At 39.5% G+C, this 19291-nt stretch overlaps 1 long non-coding RNA gene and 1 pseudogene across 1 annotated transcript; both read right to left on the bottom strand.

Moving 5' to 3' along the window:
- Positions 1-1160: 1160 nt before the first annotated feature.
- On the bottom strand, positions 1161-14218 carry LOC125539891. The gene is made up of 6 exons (XR_007297082.1): positions 13844-14218; positions 2370-13302; positions 2108-2285; positions 1733-2000; positions 1577-1630; positions 1161-1275 (listed from the first exon to the last, which is right to left on the bottom strand). It is a non-coding gene; the product is annotated as an uncharacterized LOC125539891 (long non-coding RNA).
- Positions 14219-14373: 155 nt separating this feature from the next.
- Positions 14374-17804, bottom strand: LOC125539890 (annotated as a pseudogene).
- Between the last annotated feature and the right edge of the window lie 1487 nt (positions 17805-19291).

Here is a 19291-nt window from a genome sequence, read left to right as displayed (position 1 = left end):
AATTCTTATTTAAGTCACAGTGCACTAATACAGCACACACAAAAATAAGCTACATTGATATTAAAATGCTTCTAGATTTCAGTGGGCTAGCTACACTGCTTGCATTCCGAAACTGAGAAGACAGTCTCTGCAGCGTAATTATATATCTGAATTTTGAATGTGAATATTAAAATGCTTCACGGAAACAGAAACAATAGCTGAGGCGACAGTGCAACTGCTTATCATCCCAGGACAATTACAGTTACTGATATAATTCTTCATTTTTTTAGCGTGATATAATTCTTAGTTACCATCACTTATTCCAAGTTCTCCACGAACAATTCCTTCCAGTCTTTTGCTGCAAATCAAATAAAATCACTTGTTTGACATGCCCGCAACTTCTACTGCATTTTTGTACAACGTTTTGCTTGGGACCAACACAGATTTTTCAGCATAATTTTGAGGTCCGTTGCCTTCCTTTCCCTTACTTAATCTGGTACATTTGCATGCCTAATAGTAATATATTGACAAACCAATGCTTTGAGGCGCTCACAAGATATATAATGATGTGAAACCATTCATTACCTCATAATCAGAGTTACTGTCAAAACAACTCTAGTCACAAGGAAGAAGAAACATCCACTACTATTGCTGTCAGGTGTTGATTTCCATGGGACGGACGGACGCAACGAGACTAGGAACAGCAAAGCCAGTCATGTGTCGTGAAGGGTTGTGCATAAGATCAGGAGGCTCATATTGATATGATCCAACAGGTGAGCCATCATCGTCAGTGCAAAGATGGTTACAGTAGTAATGTTCATGCTGCTGGCTTGCTTTGACCAGACTCCTCAAGGGGTCACCATCCCAGAACTGGCTCAAGAAATAGCTGAGGTTTGACCAGGTCCAGAACAACTGATTTGCTCTCTGGCACAAAACTGACTGACAAAAACATATATAACCAAACACTGACCGACATAGTAAACTTAATCTAGCAACAGAAATCTGCAAGTGCTCCAATCTTAAGAAGAGCAACCAGATGAACATAACACAACAAGCTTCAACAAAGCAGCACAAATCATAAAGAATCAACCAGACAAGGATGATAACACCAAGCAAACCATCCACTTGACAATAACGATTCAGTTTGAAAAGTGATAACCACTGACCACGATAGGTTTTTCTCTTCTCACAAACATAACCACTGACCCATGATGTTCACCGGCAGGTCAAAATGATGGACTTTTCACCATGCCACGCCTTGTTCTTCTCCAAAAATTTAGCATGTCATGCCAAATCCTGCAGGGAACAACAGAACAAACAGTTCAGTATATGAGACTCTGCAAGAAAGAAACTACAGAATACAGTTCAGTAGAGACACTGGCTCACAGGCAAAAATGGACTATACTACCAGAATGTGCCAAAAACAACAGAACCAACAATTCGGCACTGAAACTATCCCAGGCAAAAAAAATAACACTTGTAAAATGTGCAAGAAACAAAAGAACCAACAATAACAAATTTGTATGCACAGTGCAGTGTGAGTTGAAAAGATTAAATTTTGTATAACATGCATTGACTTCCAAGGGATTCAACATACCCTTCCTTGTCACAATAATTTGCTTTGTCCTGCCCATACACTTGTGTGGATGACCTGCAGATTATAATGCATTTTCATTCAAGTCTTCCAAGTTACTGCGCAGTATGCCATAATTGCAAGAAAACTAGAGCCAAAAGCAAAACAAAGGGAACAAACCTTCAGAAATAGTTGGTTGACCAGTTCTTGGATTGAAAATAAAGATAACACCATTGATTGGTTTGGCCGTCAGGTTACCCTCGGTTTTGTGAATGGTAACTCGATAGACATTTGTGTCATCCACAAACCATATGATTTGATTGCTGAATATCTCTCCGTACTGTAGTTCTGTGAAGACGGATATGGCTCGGTGGGCGGTGGTTTCAGATGAATACAACTGAAGACCCTTTCCTATTCTCTCCCTCGGCACATACAGAGCAGGATTTGACTGTCACAAGAGAAAATAAACAAGCATGTCATTTACTGTATTAAACAAGACATTTTTTTACTACAATAGAGAATAACTAGATTTGTTACAGTTAGCATGGTTATTACCTTCATGATCTTGTTCACTGCTTGCTGAAGGAGGGGCTTTGACCCGGGGAACCAATTACCAAAAGCAGAGAGCAAATTATAAGCTACTCCCTCCGTTCCATATTACTCGTCGCTGTTGTACTAAATCAGCGACAAGTAATATGGAACGGAGGGAGTAGATCAAGTCCAATCATCACCCCTGCAAGAAATATTAATCAACATTAAGCACAAAAGACTCAGGCAAGGCAAGAAATTGACAGTCAATGGACACTCAAAATCATACCAGTCAAAAAACGGTAGATGGACAAATTATCTGCCGTGTAGTCCATAAATTTTGCTCTTGCGTAACGTTCTATGTCATGTGAATCGTAGTCTCTCCATCTTGGTTGCACATCAATCCAGTGCTTGTTACTGGCTTTCTGATTGAAGACATCCTTTGACTCAAAAACTAAGCTTGGTTTGGACATCTGCCACCTATGTGCAGCAAAAAGGACATCTGCGCATGAACTGTTCATCTTGCAACTCTTCCTTGGATGTATTGTCTCCTTCTGTACTATCTCAATCTCCAGCGCAGCCAACTCCTGACCCAGAAGTTGGCAAAGATCCATAGCAACACTTTCATGGACCTTGTGCCAAAGATGTGCACGGGAAATAGTTGGATAAATAGCAACTGCTTCTTCAGGTGTCACATATGGCCCATCTTTCAAGTAGTTGTGTTGCCTCTCTTGTTCTGCCTTCAGCCACAAATGAGTTAACCTTACAAGATTTTGGCGGCAGACTGTCTTGCCAACTGTAGCACCACGCCAGATACGCTCATGACATTTGTCCACCAATCAGCCTTGGACTTCACATAACGCTGTATCGTGTTCTCAATACGGGACCTTCCGCAACGATGGTGCTTTGCCAAGGCGGCTTTGAAGTGCTCAGAATCTCACAACTGGGACGTCAGCATAAGCCGGAAGCGAGGTCAATGCTGAAGGTCGCCAGCATATCCATTGAAACTAGGTGTAGGCCTAAAATCTCATAATCCACCAAACATCTTTGACTATCTCCTCAAGACCACAATTACCTAACTGAATCCAGCTAAAATCTCATAATCCATCGTGAAATTGGGTCCAATATCATAATCACCTAACTAAATCCAAATTCCTCAAAAATTAATTAAAAAACTGTTTATCCACCAATAAATAATCAAATCTCATAATCCACCAAACATTTTTTACTATCTCCTCAACATCACAATCAACTAATAAAATCAATCAAAAACTCATAATCCATCATAAAATTTGCTTCAAGATCAAAATCACCTAACTAAATCCAAATTATTTCAAGATTAACTAAAAAATATGTTTATCCACCAATATAATAGTAGCCATGCTCATACTAGACTTAAAATCTCATAATCCACCGAAGATCTTTAACTATCTCCTCAAGATCACAATCTACAAACTAAATCCACCAAAAACACGTAATTCGTCGTCAAATTTTCTTCAAGATCACAATCACATAAGTAAATCCAAATTCTTCCAAGATTTATTGAAGATATGTTAATCTACCAATATAAAAGTAGGTGTGCCCATACTAACCTAAAATCACATAATACACCAAACATCTTTGGCTGGCTGCTCAATAGCACAATCACCTAATTAAATCCACCTACAATCTTATAATCCACCATGAAATTTAGTTGAAGATCACAATCACCTAACAAAATCTAAATTGTTCCAAGATTAACTAAATATTTGTTTATCCAATAATACAATAATCATCATGCTCACCTATTAGCCCTAAAAACTCATAATCCACCTAACATCTTCTCAAGATTATAATCACCTACCTAAATCAACCTAAAATTTTGTAATTCACCGTGCATTTTTCTTCAAAATCACAAGCACCTAACTGAATATAAATTGTTGCAAAATTGCTTGAAGATTTGTTTATTCGGTAATATAATAATCACCATGCTCACCTAATAGGCTTAAAATCTCATAATCTACTAAACATCTTTGACTATCTTCTCATGATCACAATCACCTAACTAAATCCACCTAAAATCTCATTCACCGATAAATCTGCTTCAAGATTACAATCACGTAACTAAAACCAATGTGTTCCAAAATTAATTGAAGATTTGTCTATCCACCAATATAATGATCACCACGCTCAAGTACTAGACCTAAAATCTCATAATCCACCGAACACAATCACCTAACTAAATCCAAAGTGTTCCAAGATTAATTTAAGTTATGTTTATCCATCAATATAATAATCACAATGCTCACGTACTAGACCTACAATCTCATTGTCCACAGAATATTTTAGACAACTCCTCCAGACCACAATCACCTAACTAAATCCACCAAAAACTTATAATCCATCATCAAATTTGCTTCAAGATCAATCACCTCACTAAATCCAAAATGATCCAAATTATTTGAATATATGTTTATCCACCAATAAAATAGTAGTCATGCTCATACTAGACCTAAAATGTCATAATCCATCAACCATCTTTGACTATCTCCCCAAGATCACAATCACGTAACTAAATCCACCTAAAATATCATAATTCACTAACAAATTTGCTTAAAGATCACAATGTCCTAACTAAATCAAAACGTTCCAAGATTAACTGGAGATATGTTTATCCACCAATATAATAATCGTCATTCTCACGTATTAAATCCAAAATCTCATAATCCACCATGAAATTGGGTTCGAGATCACATTCACCTAACTAAATCCAAATTGTTTCAGGATTAATTAAATCAAATCTCAAAAACTGTTTATCCTCCAACAAAATAATCAAATCTCATAATCCACCAAACATTTTTTACTATCTCCTCAAGATCACAATCACCTAATTAAGTCCATCAAAAACTCATAATCTATCGTCGAATTTGCTCCAAGATCAAAATCACGTAAGTAAATCCAAATTATTTCAAGATTAATTGAAAATATGTTTATCCACCAATATAATAGTAGTCACGCTCATACTAGACCTAAAATCTCATAATCCACCTAACATCTTTGACTATCTCCTTAGGATTACAATCATCTAAGTAGATCCACCAAAAACTCATAATCCATCGTCAAATTTTCTTAAAGATGACAATCACCTAACTAAATCCAAATTGTTCCAAGAATAACAAAAGATATGTTTATCAACCCATATAATATAAGCCATGCTCATACTAGACTTATAATCTCATAATCCATCGAACATCTTTAACTATCTCCTAAAGATCACAATCACCGAACTAAATCCACCAAAAACTCATAATCCACCAAATATCTTTGACTATCTCTTAACTAAATCCAAAGTGTTCCAAAATTAATTGAAAATCTGTTTATCCACCAAAATAATCACCATTCTCATGTACTAGACCTAAAATCTCATAATCCACCGAACATTTTTGACCATCTCCTCAAAATCACAACCATGTACTTAAATCCATCAAAACTCATAATCCATCGTCAAATTTGCTTCAAGATCACAATCACTTTACTAAATCCAAAAAATCCAAGATTAATTGAAAGTATGTTTATCAACCACTATAGTACTAGTCAAGCTCATGCTAGTCCTAAAACCTCATAATCCACCGAACATCTTTGTCTATCTACTCGACATCACAATCACCTAACTAAATCCATCAAAACCTCATAATCCATCATCAAATTTGCTTCAAGATGGCAATCATCTAAATAAATCCAAATTGTCCCAAGATTAACTGAAGATATGTTCTACTTATTCATATAATAGCAGACATGCTTATATTATAACTAAGATCACATTATTCATGGAACAACTTTGATTATCTTCTCAAGATGAGAATCACCTAACTAAATCTAGGCTAAGATATCATAATCCATCGTGAAATTTGGTTTAAAAATCACAATCACCTAACTAAATCCAAAGTGCTCCAAGATTTATTGAAGATCTGTTTATCCACCAATACAATAATCACCATTCTCACGTACTAGACCTAAAATCTCATAATTCGCCGAACATTTTCGAATATCTCCTCAAGATCACAATCACCTAATTAAATCCATCAAAAACTCATGATACATTGTCAAATTTGTTTCAAGATCAAAATCACATGACTAAATCCTAATTATTCCAAGATTATTGAAAATATGTTTATCCACCAATATAGGGCCTGTTTGGGAATGCTCCACTTCACCAAAATCAGTTTTGCTCCACTAAATTCACTTTGGAGCAGTTTCATCCAGAAGTTGTAGCACTACCAAAGAGAATGTTTGGCTTCCATCTAGCTCCAGCTTCAAGAATGGGAAATTTGGTGGAAAGGGTCTACTTGATTGGTTGAGGGGGGACAAACGACAAAGGGGTATCCACTTACTAGTGGTAGTGGTGGGTAATTTCGACCCAACTCCAGCTTCTAGAGTTTTCTGAAGCACCCCCTGAAGAGCTTCATAAAAACTAGGAGTTGTACCCCATATTCTAGTTTTCTTGCGGAGCGGCATATCGTGGAGCTATCCCGTTTGGCTTATGTTTTTCGGAGCGGAGCTGAATTCTAAGGAGCAGAGCAGTCCCAAACAGGCTCATAATTGTAGTGATGCTCACTAGACCTAAAATCTCATAATCCACAGAACATCTTTGACTAAAAACTCATAATCCATCGTCAAATTTGCTTCAAGATGACAATCACCTAACTAAAATCCAGATTGTTCCACGATTAACGAAAGATATGTTAATCAACCAATATAATATAGCCATGCTCATACTAGACTTAAAATCTCATAATCCACCGAACATCTTTAACTATCTCCTCAAGATCACAATCACCAAACTAAATCCACCAAAAACACATAATCCACCGAACCTCTTTGAATATCTTCTCAAAACCACAAAGACCTAACTAAATCCACTAAAAACTCATAAACCATCATCAAATTTGCTTCAAGATGATAATCACCTAACTAAATCCAAGTTGTTCCAATATTAATTGAAGATATGTTTATCGACCAACATAAAAGTAGTCATGCTCATACAAACCCTAAAATCTCATAATCCACTGAACATCTTTGACTATCTCCTCAAAATCACAGCGACCTAACTAAATCCACTAAAAACTCATAAACCATTGTCAAATTTGTTTCAAGATGATAATCACCAAACTAAATCGAAGTTCTTTTTCAACATTAATTAAAGATATGTTTATCCACCAACATAAATAGTAGGCATGCTCATACTAGACCAAAAATCTCATAATCCACCAAACATATTTGACTATCTCCTCAAGATCACAATCGCCTAACTAAATCCACTGGCAAATTTGCTTCAAGATCACAATCACCTACCTAAATTCAAATTATTTCAAGATTAACTGAAAATATGATTATCCACCAACTCATACTAGACCCAAAACTTCATAATCCACCGAACAGCTTTGACTATCTCCACATGATCACAATCACCTAAGTAGATCCACCAAAAACTCATAATCCATCGTCAAATTTGCATCAAGGTGACAATCACCTAACTAAATCAAAATTGTTCTAAAATTAAGGAAAGATATGTTTATCCATCAATATGGTGATTGCGGCTAGTTTTTGGCGAGTGCTCATGATCCTACTTTTTTGGTCCACCATTCAACTTGTGGTCGAACACTTCTACATGTCGATCATCACTGGCGACGACTCAAAGTACATTACCTTTGTGAAGGATCATCATAGTGAATTTCTTATGTATTATCTTGGTCCTCTTCGCTACTTCCTTGAGATTGAGGTTTCTTCTACCTCTAATGGCTTCTTTATTTCCTACACTTAATTTCGGTCCACCATTCAACTTGTAGTCGAACACTTCTGCATGTCAATCATCACTAGCGATGACTCTAAGTACATTATCTTTGTGAAGGCTCGTCATAGTGAACTTATGTATGATCTTGGTCCTCTTTGCTACTTCCTTGAGATCTTGCTCGTGCTGCTCTTACTGATGAGCGCACTATTGAGACTCCTATGAAGTCAACATCCACCTTTGTGTCTAGCTTCGTTCTCTGCCAGTCTGGATGGGCATCCTTTGCCTTCCTACGGGTTGCTATGGGTGCTGTCTCAATCCCACATCCCATGTTCCCTTATTGTGTGACACCATAACCACACGCTCGAGCACCACCAATGGTGAGCAGGAGCTCGGACAGTCGGTGCATACCGGATTATGCACGGGACGAGCCGAGGACAGGCGCTACCTAAAGCCAGGGCCAAGGGCGCACAGTAGGAGAACCTGGGGTGCTTAATCAAGTGCGTGACCCACAACCCGCAAACAGGAGAAGAACACCAATCGGGATTGGCAGGGTACGGAGAGTGCACAGGCACGTGGGATGCTGGATCAAGTCCCTCTGTTGCCATCGCCGCCAGTCTCTACCTCGGTTGCCTCGTCTACCAACTATTTTCAGTAGTGGCATCATCGCCTTGGGTCACTTGTGAAGTTGTGATCTCTCATCCTTAGTTTGACGTGGTCTTCTTGGATTCGTCTCCGATGATGTCTCTAAACCATCAAGGTTGTCGGCTATGTAAAAATGTCCAATTACCTTATACTCATAGCGAGATAGTGTTTCAGCGTCCTTTCGACCTTGTTCACTCTGATGTCAGGGGTCCATCTCCCTTTGCCTCGAAAGGAGGTCATCACTAGTGACTTCTCTCGACACACCTGGATATACTTTATTTCTTCTCGTAGTGAGGTCTTATCTATAAGCGTTTTCCTGCCATGGTTCATACTCAGTTATCTACACCTATTTGTGTGTTCTATGATGACTATGGTGGAGAGTATATCTCCCAAGTTGTTGCGTGGAATCCTTGCTGAGCAGGGTACTCTTGCATTCGGTTCTCTTATGCAGGTGCACATGCTCAGAATGGTGTGGCTGAGTGCAAGCATCGTCACCTTCTTGAGACGGCTCGTCCATTGATGGTCACTGCCTCTCTTCCATCGCACTTTTGAGCCGAGTCTGTCTCCACTTCCATCTATCTCATAAACCTTCAACAATCCAAATCCACTGCTCTGCAGGGTAGCATGACTTTCGAGCATGTATTTGATCGTTTCCTGATTATTCAGCGCTTCAATTGTTTGGTTACGTTTGCTATGTCCTTGGCCCACGTGAACGCACCAAACTGACTACTCAGTCCGTTGCATGTGTCTTATTAGGATACAACGATGAGCATAAGGGATATCACTATTGGGATCATGTTGGTCGCCGGATGCCTATTTCTCGAGATATGACTTTTGATGAGTCTTCCCTACTACCCACGTCCATCTTCCTCGACCTTTTCAGTGGACTCTTTCCAATTTTCCCGACACTCTTATCACTCATGTTAAGCCCTTATCCATTCAGCGTACTGCTCCTGCTTCTCCAATTATTGTAGATCCAACGCCATCATCTCCTATGATTTCCTCACCTCGCTTATCACAGGATTCTACACCATCATCACCGGTGGCTTCCTTGTCTCCATCACATTAGTTTATCCCGATGATTCCAGCTCGTATTCTTCCATCTTTTCCTCACTTTTATACACATCATCCGCATGTTGTGGATGCGTCTACTGATGTGCCATCTTCCCCGCCTCGGCCTACATATGGCTTGCTTCCTCGTCCGCTTCCGCCTGTTGACCGCCTTGGTCTTCCAAGCGTTGGCGTTGTTGTTCTTGAGCCGACTTCTTATCGTGATGTTCATACGAAGTGGCACCTTGCAATAGCAGAGGAGATTGTTGCTCTTGAGCGCATCGACAAGTGGGATATTGTTTCACTTCCTCATGTTCGTCCCATCACTTGGTGGGTCTACAATGTTATGACTCACTCTGATAGTTCTCTTGAGCGTTCTCATCTTGTGGCTCGTAGCTTTCAGCAAGAGTATGGTCCTAATTATGAGTCCTGATTACAATGAGACTTTTTGCTCGTGCAAACCATATGACCACTGCTCGCACACTTCTTGTTGTGGCCTCTATTGGCCACGGGTCTGTCTCGACTTGATGTTCAGAATGCATTTCTTGATGGTGAGCTGCATGAGGAGGTTTACATGCAACCATCATCTGGGTATTCTGCTCCTGACGACATGCTTCGTTGTCTTCATCGCTCTCTCTATGTCTTTAAGCAAGCCCCTTGCGCCTAGTTTGAGTGTTTTGCCTCTAGGGTGGTTGCCGCTGGTTTTCAGCAAGTGCTCATGATCCTACGTTGTTTGTCCACCTTTCTGCTCTTCGTAGCAGCCTTCTTCTATATGTTCATCACCGGCAAAGACCCTGAGTATATTCCCTTTGTGATGACGACACGTCTTAGTAAGGAGTTTCTTATGTCTGATGTTGGCCCTCTTTGCTACTTTCTTGAGTTTCGGGTCTCTTCTTGCTCAAAATTAATATTCAAAGATCTTCTTGCTCTTGTTGCTCTTACTGATGAGCACACTGTTGAGACTTCCATGGAGCTCAATGTTCACCTCCGTGCTGCTGATGGTGAACCTTTGTCTAATCTAATGCATTATCATCATCTCCTTGGGAGTCTTGTCTATCTGGCTCCCACTCTTAACTAAATCCATAGTGTTTCAAAATTAATTGAAAATCTGTTTATCCACCAATATAATCAAGCATTCTCACATACTAGACCTAAAATCTCATAATCCACCAAAGATTTTTTAACATGTCCTCAAAATCACAATCACATAATTAAATTTATCAAAAACATATAATCCATCATCAAATTTGCTTCAAGATCACAATCACCTAACTAAATCCAAAAAAATCATGATTAATTAAAAATATGTTTATCAACCAATATAGTAGTAGTCATGTGAACCTCATAATCCACCGAACATCTCTGTCTATCTACTCAAGATCACAATCACCTAATTAAATCCATCAAAACCTCATAATCTATCATCAAATTTGCTTCAAGATGACAATCACCTAAATAAATCCAAATTGTTCCAAGATTAACTGAAGATATGTTTATTTATTCATACAGTAGTAGAAATGCCCATACCATATCTAAAATCTCATCATCCATGGACCATATTTGACTATCTTCTCATGATGACAATCACCTAATTAAATCCAGGCTAAGATATCATAATCCATTGTGAAATTTGGTTCAAAATCACAATCACCTAACTAAATCTAAAGTGTTCCAAGATTAATTGAAGATCTGTTTATCCACCAATAAAATAATCACCATTCTCAAGTACTAGACCTAAAATCTCATAATCCATCGAACATTTTTTACTATCTCCTCAAGATCACAAGCACCTAATTAAATCCATAATTCATCGTCGAATTTTCTTCAAGATCCAAATCCTATAAAATCCAAATTAATCCAAGATTAATTGAAAATATGTTTATTCATCAATATAATAGTGGTCATGCTCATACTAGACCTAAAATCTCATAATCCACCAAAAATCTTTGACTATCTCCACAAGATCACAATCAACTAAGTAGAGCCACAAAAACTCATAATCCATCGTCAAATTTGCTTCAAGATGACAATCACCTAACTAAATCCAAATTGTTCCAAGATTAATGGAAGATATGTTTATCAACCAATATAATATAGCCATGCTCATACTAGACTGCTTATCTCATAATCCACCAAACATCTTTGACCATCTTCTCAAGACGACAGTCACCTAACTAAATCCAGGCTAAGATATCATAATCCACCATGAAATTTGGTTCAAAATCACAAGCATCAAACTAAATTTATATTGCTTCAATATTAATAAAAGATTTATTTATCCACAAATATAATAGTCATCATGCTCACCGACTAGCCCTAAAATCTCATAATCCACCAAACATCTTTGACTATCTCCTCAAGAGCACAATCACGTAACTAAATCCACCTAAAATCTCATAATGCTCCGTAAAATTTGGTTCAAAATCACAATCACTTTACAAAATACATTATTGTAATATTAATTGAAGATTCGTTATTCAACAATAGAATAATCACCATGCTCACGTAGTAGACTAAAATCCCATAATCACCATGAAATTTAGTTAAAGATCACAATCACCTAACTAAAGCCAAATTGTTCACGAATTAATTAAATATATGTTTATCCAACAATATAATAATCATCATGCTCACCTACTAGCTCTAAAATCTCACAATGCATCGAACATTTTTAACTATCTCCTCAAGATAACAATCACCTAACTAAATCCACATGAAATATCATAATCCGCCGTGAAATTTGCTTCAAGATCACAATCACCAAACTAAATCTAATTTTTTTAAGATTAATTAAAGATATGTTATCCATCAATATAATAATCGTCATGCTCACCTGCTAGCCCTAAAATCTCATAATCCACCGTACATCTTTGACTATTATCTCCTCAACATCACTTCTATATCACCACATGATTGACTCACAAAATCACAATCTCATGTAGGGCTTCATTCCAATCAAAAGTTGTTGGTGCTTAACGGGTCCTCTTGCAATTCCATAAGTACATTGATATAAGTCCATGCTATCACACCCTTGATAGCTAGGCTGGGTTTCTTGAGATAGGTTTGGTCTAGAGAAAGGCTTAAGCTTGAGAAAGGAGAAACTCTGACTAAGTTGCACTTTGTACAATTGAAGATGCAAGCCTTTGCATCTTGAAGGTCTCTTGGTGATAGGTCTATACGCCTTGAACAATTGAACAAAACTTTTCTCAAGAACGATGCAAGTACAGAGTCCACCTGATGGTACATAGTTTCCCATGATTGATATTTGTCCACACTCGTCACGGTGTATAGGGTATCCACCTAGCGAGGGCTCTACACTAGACAGACCAAGGTACTAAGCTCAGTCTCGTCCCATATTGGGGTAATGTGCTAAGATTCTTCCCAAGTCCTAGGATTTATATGACTTGCATGGCAAGCACTATTAAACTTGCACCTATGACCCACATTTATTTGTGACCAGTGGGTATGTAGTCCGCTGGTTAGAAAGGAGGGGTATTAAGAATGTCAAAGGGGGTGTCAATATCAAGCACATAGAGCATAGCTAAACCCTAGCTAATTTACTTAGCATAGCAATACTAGTAAACAATACTTTATGCATGCAAAATAATTTTAAGTGTGTAATGCAAATACGGGCTCAACATGATCAAAGTAGGTTGCTTGCCTCGCTCAACAAAGTCTTCAATGCTTCTTCAAAGGGATAGTGTTTGTGATGATTACTTCTTGAAACAAACCATTTGATAATCTCTTGATGGCAGGTGGGCTAAAAAGGGGATGTGAAACACACTTGTAAGAAATCAGAGCTAAACATGTTAACACAGAATAACAGAATAAAACATATGATTCAAATTCAAGTTCAATGATTGCATCTCTGCCTTTTCTAATGAACAGAAATTGCAGCAAGGCAGCATAATTATTCCAATCTCTATTGAAGGTTTGCACTTTGGGTTCACATTTCCATGACGCGAATCTAATGCCACAAATGAGTTTAAACCAAATTTTGCATAGCATCAACGATTTGGTCATTTTCACCACTGAATTCTATTAAAGTTACTATATCCATCTAGATTTGTAGTTTAGATTCGACATACAATGTTTGACTATACGAGCACACTGCGCACTTTCTAAATTGCTTGCACGAATTGGTGTAGACTTTAGTTCCATCAAACTCTCAGCTCCATGGAACAAGTCTGTAACTAGGCATATAGTGCGGTGATGGGCCTTTCCCGTAGCAAAGCAGGTTCAGTAATTAATCTAGCATACTTCCTAGACAAATCTTGGAATGGGCATAAAAAACAGTGTACCTAAGCAGCATGTGTACAGCACGCATAGACTTCTCTTGCTCCTTGGTGCAGCAGCTCATCTCCTTTGGCAATAGTTCCTAATTTAATTGTGATAGTCTTGGATATTCATATTCAGAAGCAAAGATTGTCAAAAGGTAGCTACTTTTGGTATGCAACAAGATGTTGTAATTTACTTTCTCAGTTGTCAAACATGAATGTGGAGCACTTCAGCATGTTTCCAGGTTTAAACTATATTGCAAGTCATATGACTTGTATCCACACCTTATTAAATAAAATTAACTAACTATATAATATTTAGTTTCTGCGTTTAATCATTGTTTAAATCATGGCTCAACTGCCCCTCTGTAAGATGGTCAATCTTAGAATTATGTTTCCTACAACTTAAATGGGATAACTTACCTGCTGTATCAATCATATCATCCATCATAACAAACACTTTTCCTCTTAACATCTCCAATCAGATTCATTACCTGCAATAAATGCACATGACAAGTTGTGCTTGTTTAATCTGACAGAACTGATCACATAAAAGCACGGAAAAAAAACTAGCATGCACCATGTAAAACATCACATCTCCATATGCAATATACATTTCCAGCAGATTGACTAGCAGTGGCTAAACCGTAAACAACTACAAAAGAGACTCAATGAGTATTTTCTTACTATGCATCCTAGTTAGCTGCTCATATACCCACTGTGGACAAGAATGTAAAACAGGTTAAGCCGTTCTTCCACTCGCGCCCATTCATCCAGCTATAATACTACTTGCCTCGGCAAAGTTGTGTCCATGCCTTCTTTTGTCTACAATTGTTAGAGGTGCATCTGCTTTTTGGCAAAAGCGCGTGCTCTGGCAATGCATCCAACATCAGGCGACACCACCACCAAGTCATTTGAACAAATTGTTTTGCTGGCGAGGTAATCAAGAATCACCGGCTTGACAGATCAATGTGGCAAAGACAGAAACAGTTATGAATGATAGATATCACATGCCAGTTTTGAAGTACTTGATCAACTGAAGCAACGTGTATCAGTAAGTACCTAGCCATAAACATGATCTACTGGGATGTCAAAATATCCCGTGGCCTGACTTCAATGAAGATCACAAACAAGGACACGGTCTGCACCACCTTCCGTAATCATATTAGCTACAAGTTTTGCAACCATAGATTCACGACCTTGAGACTGAAAAAGCAGCGAAGTAAAAGAAAAAGAGCTTATGTTAGATTTGGTGATGATTTTTTCCGTAAATATTAGGATGACATGCCAGAAATCTATAGTAAGACTGAGTTTCTTCTGATCATGTATTATCCTGCCAGAACAACATGCTCCTCATGGTAATAGAATATGCCGCACTATTCAGCATTGACTTTCAATTCTCCACATTTATATGAATATTAAAAAACATTCACATATGGGGGTGATTTTATTTGACCTCGGAAAGCTTGGTTATACAGCAATTGTAAAAGCACAGGTGTGCTGTGACAACTAACAAGTCTATGGTGTAGGCTTACGTTTTGTCATTAAAATAAGAAATCACATTTAAAAAATATTACCTTCCTGTCAGCCCTGGCATAACCGAAATAAGGGATAACTGCAGTAATATTCTTAGCAGATGCTCTTCTAGACGCATCAATCATGATGAGTAGCTCCATGAGGCTGGAGGACATGATGGCTGCATAAGGAACACATGGCATCCCCTTGCACTTTCTTGCAACTGAACGTATATTTAGCCATCAGCAAACTTTTATGTTAATCTCCCCAAGTTCTAGACCGATGTAGCTTGCTATTTCCTGTCACAAGACACGAAGAGAAAAACAAATACAGCTTAGAGTGGCATTGAGTGACAAATCATTCAATTTGACATGGAAGGATTTATAAAAAGTAGCTTGCTGCTTGATGTATTCCATTTCAAGGAAGATCGAACCGACCTGGGTGGGCGAAGGATTGGCCGTTCCTGAGAAGATAAGCAGCCTCATGTTGTCCTTTCTGATGTTTGTGTCCCTGAAAATTGGCATCGACACACGGGTCCACAGCGACCCGTCAGACAGGGGAACACGGGGGGGGTGATCCGTTGACCACATCTCTGAAGCTCTTGCCTTCTGTACATACTGAATTAACAAAATTGTAATGTTCAGGAGATGATGCAGCGCTCCAAACAACTCATCATAGTAGTTAGCAAACCATTGTACATTGTCAGTTATGCATTTATGCTTCTCTTCATATAATAATACTATTTTGGGGAAAGACATCACGTTTCTCTCTTTCTGTTGACATGAATGGCTGAGTTTTGATATAAGTGTCCAGGATTTCATGGTGTGATTATCTTCAGCAAAAGAGATTTTATATCGGTGGTAGATAAACGACATAATATGCTAACCTACTATATTATTGGACACAACATGCAAGCACGGTGCACTGCTTAAATCTTGTCATGTAAGCTATCTTTACCATATCACCTTAATGAATACTTAGTAGTTAGCCATAGCCACAGACAGCACCAGCCTCCCGTGCACACACATACACACACACACAAAACAAAGCTCGACGCTTACTCTCTATACTATACTGGCGACAGGCACGGTTTATTCGCTAGAGAAACAATGCATGTGGTTCAGACTTTTTCAGACAACAAAATTGCAACATCACATTCTAATTTGTAACCTCCGAGTGCAAAACATCAACGACGCGTTTGGTTGGACGCAGGTAATGTATTCAATACTGTAATGAGAATACGCTGTATTAGATCACAGACTGAGCGATTACACGATGTGTTTGGTTCAAGCAACGGAAAAGGAAACCGTGGTCTGCCGCCGGCGGTCTTGTAGAAGATGCTCGGCTGCTGGGGATGACTTGCGGCCAAATCAGAGAGCGCTAGCTGTTCATGGTGGCGCCGCTGCTCACGGTAGAGAAAGGAAATCGGCCGCGCTGCTGCCCGTGGCGGAGATCAGCGGCGCTGCTCACGGCGGAGGGAGATCGCTGGCGCGCTGCTTACGGCGACGACTCACGGCAGCGAATGGAGATCCGGTGTTGTTTTTGAAGGGGAGGAAAATCTCCGGTCCTGCAGGCTGCTACTCGATCGGTGCTCGTGGTGAAGAAAAGATCGCGCGAGCAGAGAATAGAGAGAGGGGATCGATACCGGACGAACGGCGTTATTCCATGCCATGGGGTATCTGCTGTTTTTGCTTTTACGAAGAACCTTTTCCGATTACAGGGGACCCGAAACCGGTCTGACTCAAACAAACACAGGTAACGTATTCCTAAGCCGGTGTAATCGGAAGACGGCGGAAAAATCATCAACCAAACGCGCTGCAAGTCTGTTCAGGAAGGAATAGGACTAGGATTACCCACAGGCATGATTTAATCTTGTGGATTTTTTCACTCCGTGCACTATGCTGGTCGCAGACGGAAGTTTTTCACTGGAGAAGCATTGTGTAGGTTTCAGACTTCCTCACAAAATAGTTTTCCTGCATGCAAACGCTTCATGTCTGTTCAACTAGGATTACTCGCAGCTAAAATCAGATTGTGTTCGACTAGTATTACTCACAGCTAGAATCAAGACCTAAGACGGAATCCGCCGCGTCAGATACTCAGATGAGAGGAGAGGAGAAGAGGGGAACGCTAGCCGCACCTGCGTGGAGAGATGAGGGCGAGAAGGTGCTTAGGCGCGTCGAACTTTTCGCCGTCGAAGCGGGGGTCGAGGAGCGCCGGGACGGCGGCATCGCCCGGGTCGTCGTGGAGGTGCGCGCCCGCCCCACCACCCGCAGCGTTGCCGCGCCGCTGGCGCGCATTCCAAACATCCCCGGATCCCGCTATGCTTGCGTGCACTGGCTCCCTCGTCGAACGCGGCGGCGAGGCTTCGCGGCGCGGATCTCGGCGGCCGTCGCGTTTCCCCGGTAGAAGCAGAAGAGAGACGATGTCCGTGTCCGTCTCGTTCACTGGAGCGCGATGGGTGCCGGGCCGAACTTGACGTATAACCTGGGCCGTCACTGGGTAGTATTTTCTGTGGGCTTGATCCATATATATCCAGCCGGGCGGCGGCCTGCTACTAGTGGGGTAAGCTGTACCTGGAAACTTTAGCAGTTTCTCTAAAGTGGCTAGGCCAAACCCACGATATGTATTCCACTGTGTGTGAATTTTGATCAATAAAACTTGGTTTACCCCTAAAAAAAGCAGTTTCTCAAAAAAAAAACTGGAAACTTTAGCCCCACATCGCCAGTTTCATTAATTCAAAAATTGATTGAAGGAATAAAGGTAACAAGAAAATAAGAAAACATTATTTCTAAAATCATTGATATTTCTATAAAAAGTTGAAAGGTAGCTTCGATATAGTTTTAAATGTATCTTCTCTAGACTAATATAGTTTTAAGTGATCTTCTGCTTTCATATGAAATTGCATGATTTATTTGTGCTCTGTTATAATGTATACATTTACAAAGGAAAATGATGATATTCCTACTAGAGTATTTTGGGGATAATATTGCATGGAAAGTGGATAATTTCTAGTTCTATTATATATCCCTGGCATATCTTCTCTACTCTGAAACGAAGCTTTGTAGCGGCTACAATAGCAGCTCTATAGTGTTGTTCTTGTGCCCACTACCCACCAGGGCGCGCATGGGCCTTCTAACGCGCCGTGGTGCCTAGTGGGCCCCATGGGCCTCCTCCCGTGCACTTCTTTGGCTCCCTGGTGTCTTCTGTCCAGAAAAAAAAAACTCCAAAAAATTTCGTGGCATTTGGACTTTGTTTGGTATTGATATTCTACAAAGTAAAAAAACAAGCAGAAAACAGCAACTGGCACTGGGCACTATGTAGTTAGTCCCAAGAAATGATATAAAGTTGCTAGTAGATGAATATAAAATATCTAAGATTGATAATATAACAACATGAAACAATAAAAAATTATAGATACGTTGGAGACGTATCATTCACTAACACCACCTTTTTGAATGAAGGAGTCCACTTGTTTCGTACAGGCCTCGTCGAACCCCTTCATGAGTAAGGCCTGTTGGAGGAAGGGCCATTTGACCTTATCATATGCTTTCTCGAAATTTACTTTGAAGATAACCCATACAGTTTCTTTGAATGGATTTTGTGTAGAGTTTCATGTAAGACAACAACCCCGTCTAGGATGTGTCTCCCTGGCATGAAAGCAGTCTGAGTTGGTTGGCAATCCACATCAACCTATTCATGCCAACCTTGGTGAAGATTTTGAAACTCACATTGAGTAGACATATCGGTCTGAACTGCTCAATGCGCATAGCCTCCTTCTTCTTTGGCAACAACGTTATTGTTCCAAAGTTTAGGCGAAAAAACTGTAGATGTCCGTTGAACAAGTCATGGAACATAGACATAAGATATCTCTTAATGATATGGCAACATTTCTTGTAAAAATCTGCTGGAAATCCATTAGGTCTAGGAGACTTATTCCGTTTCATTTGTGTTACCGCG

The sequence above is a fragment of the Triticum urartu genome, chromosome 2 (genome assembly GCF_003073215.2).
Source record: "Triticum urartu cultivar G1812 chromosome 2, Tu2.1, whole genome shotgun sequence".
NCBI classification, from domain to species: domain Eukaryota; kingdom Viridiplantae; phylum Streptophyta; class Magnoliopsida; order Poales; family Poaceae; genus Triticum; species Triticum urartu.
This window is presented reverse-complemented; position numbering and strand designations above follow the sequence as displayed.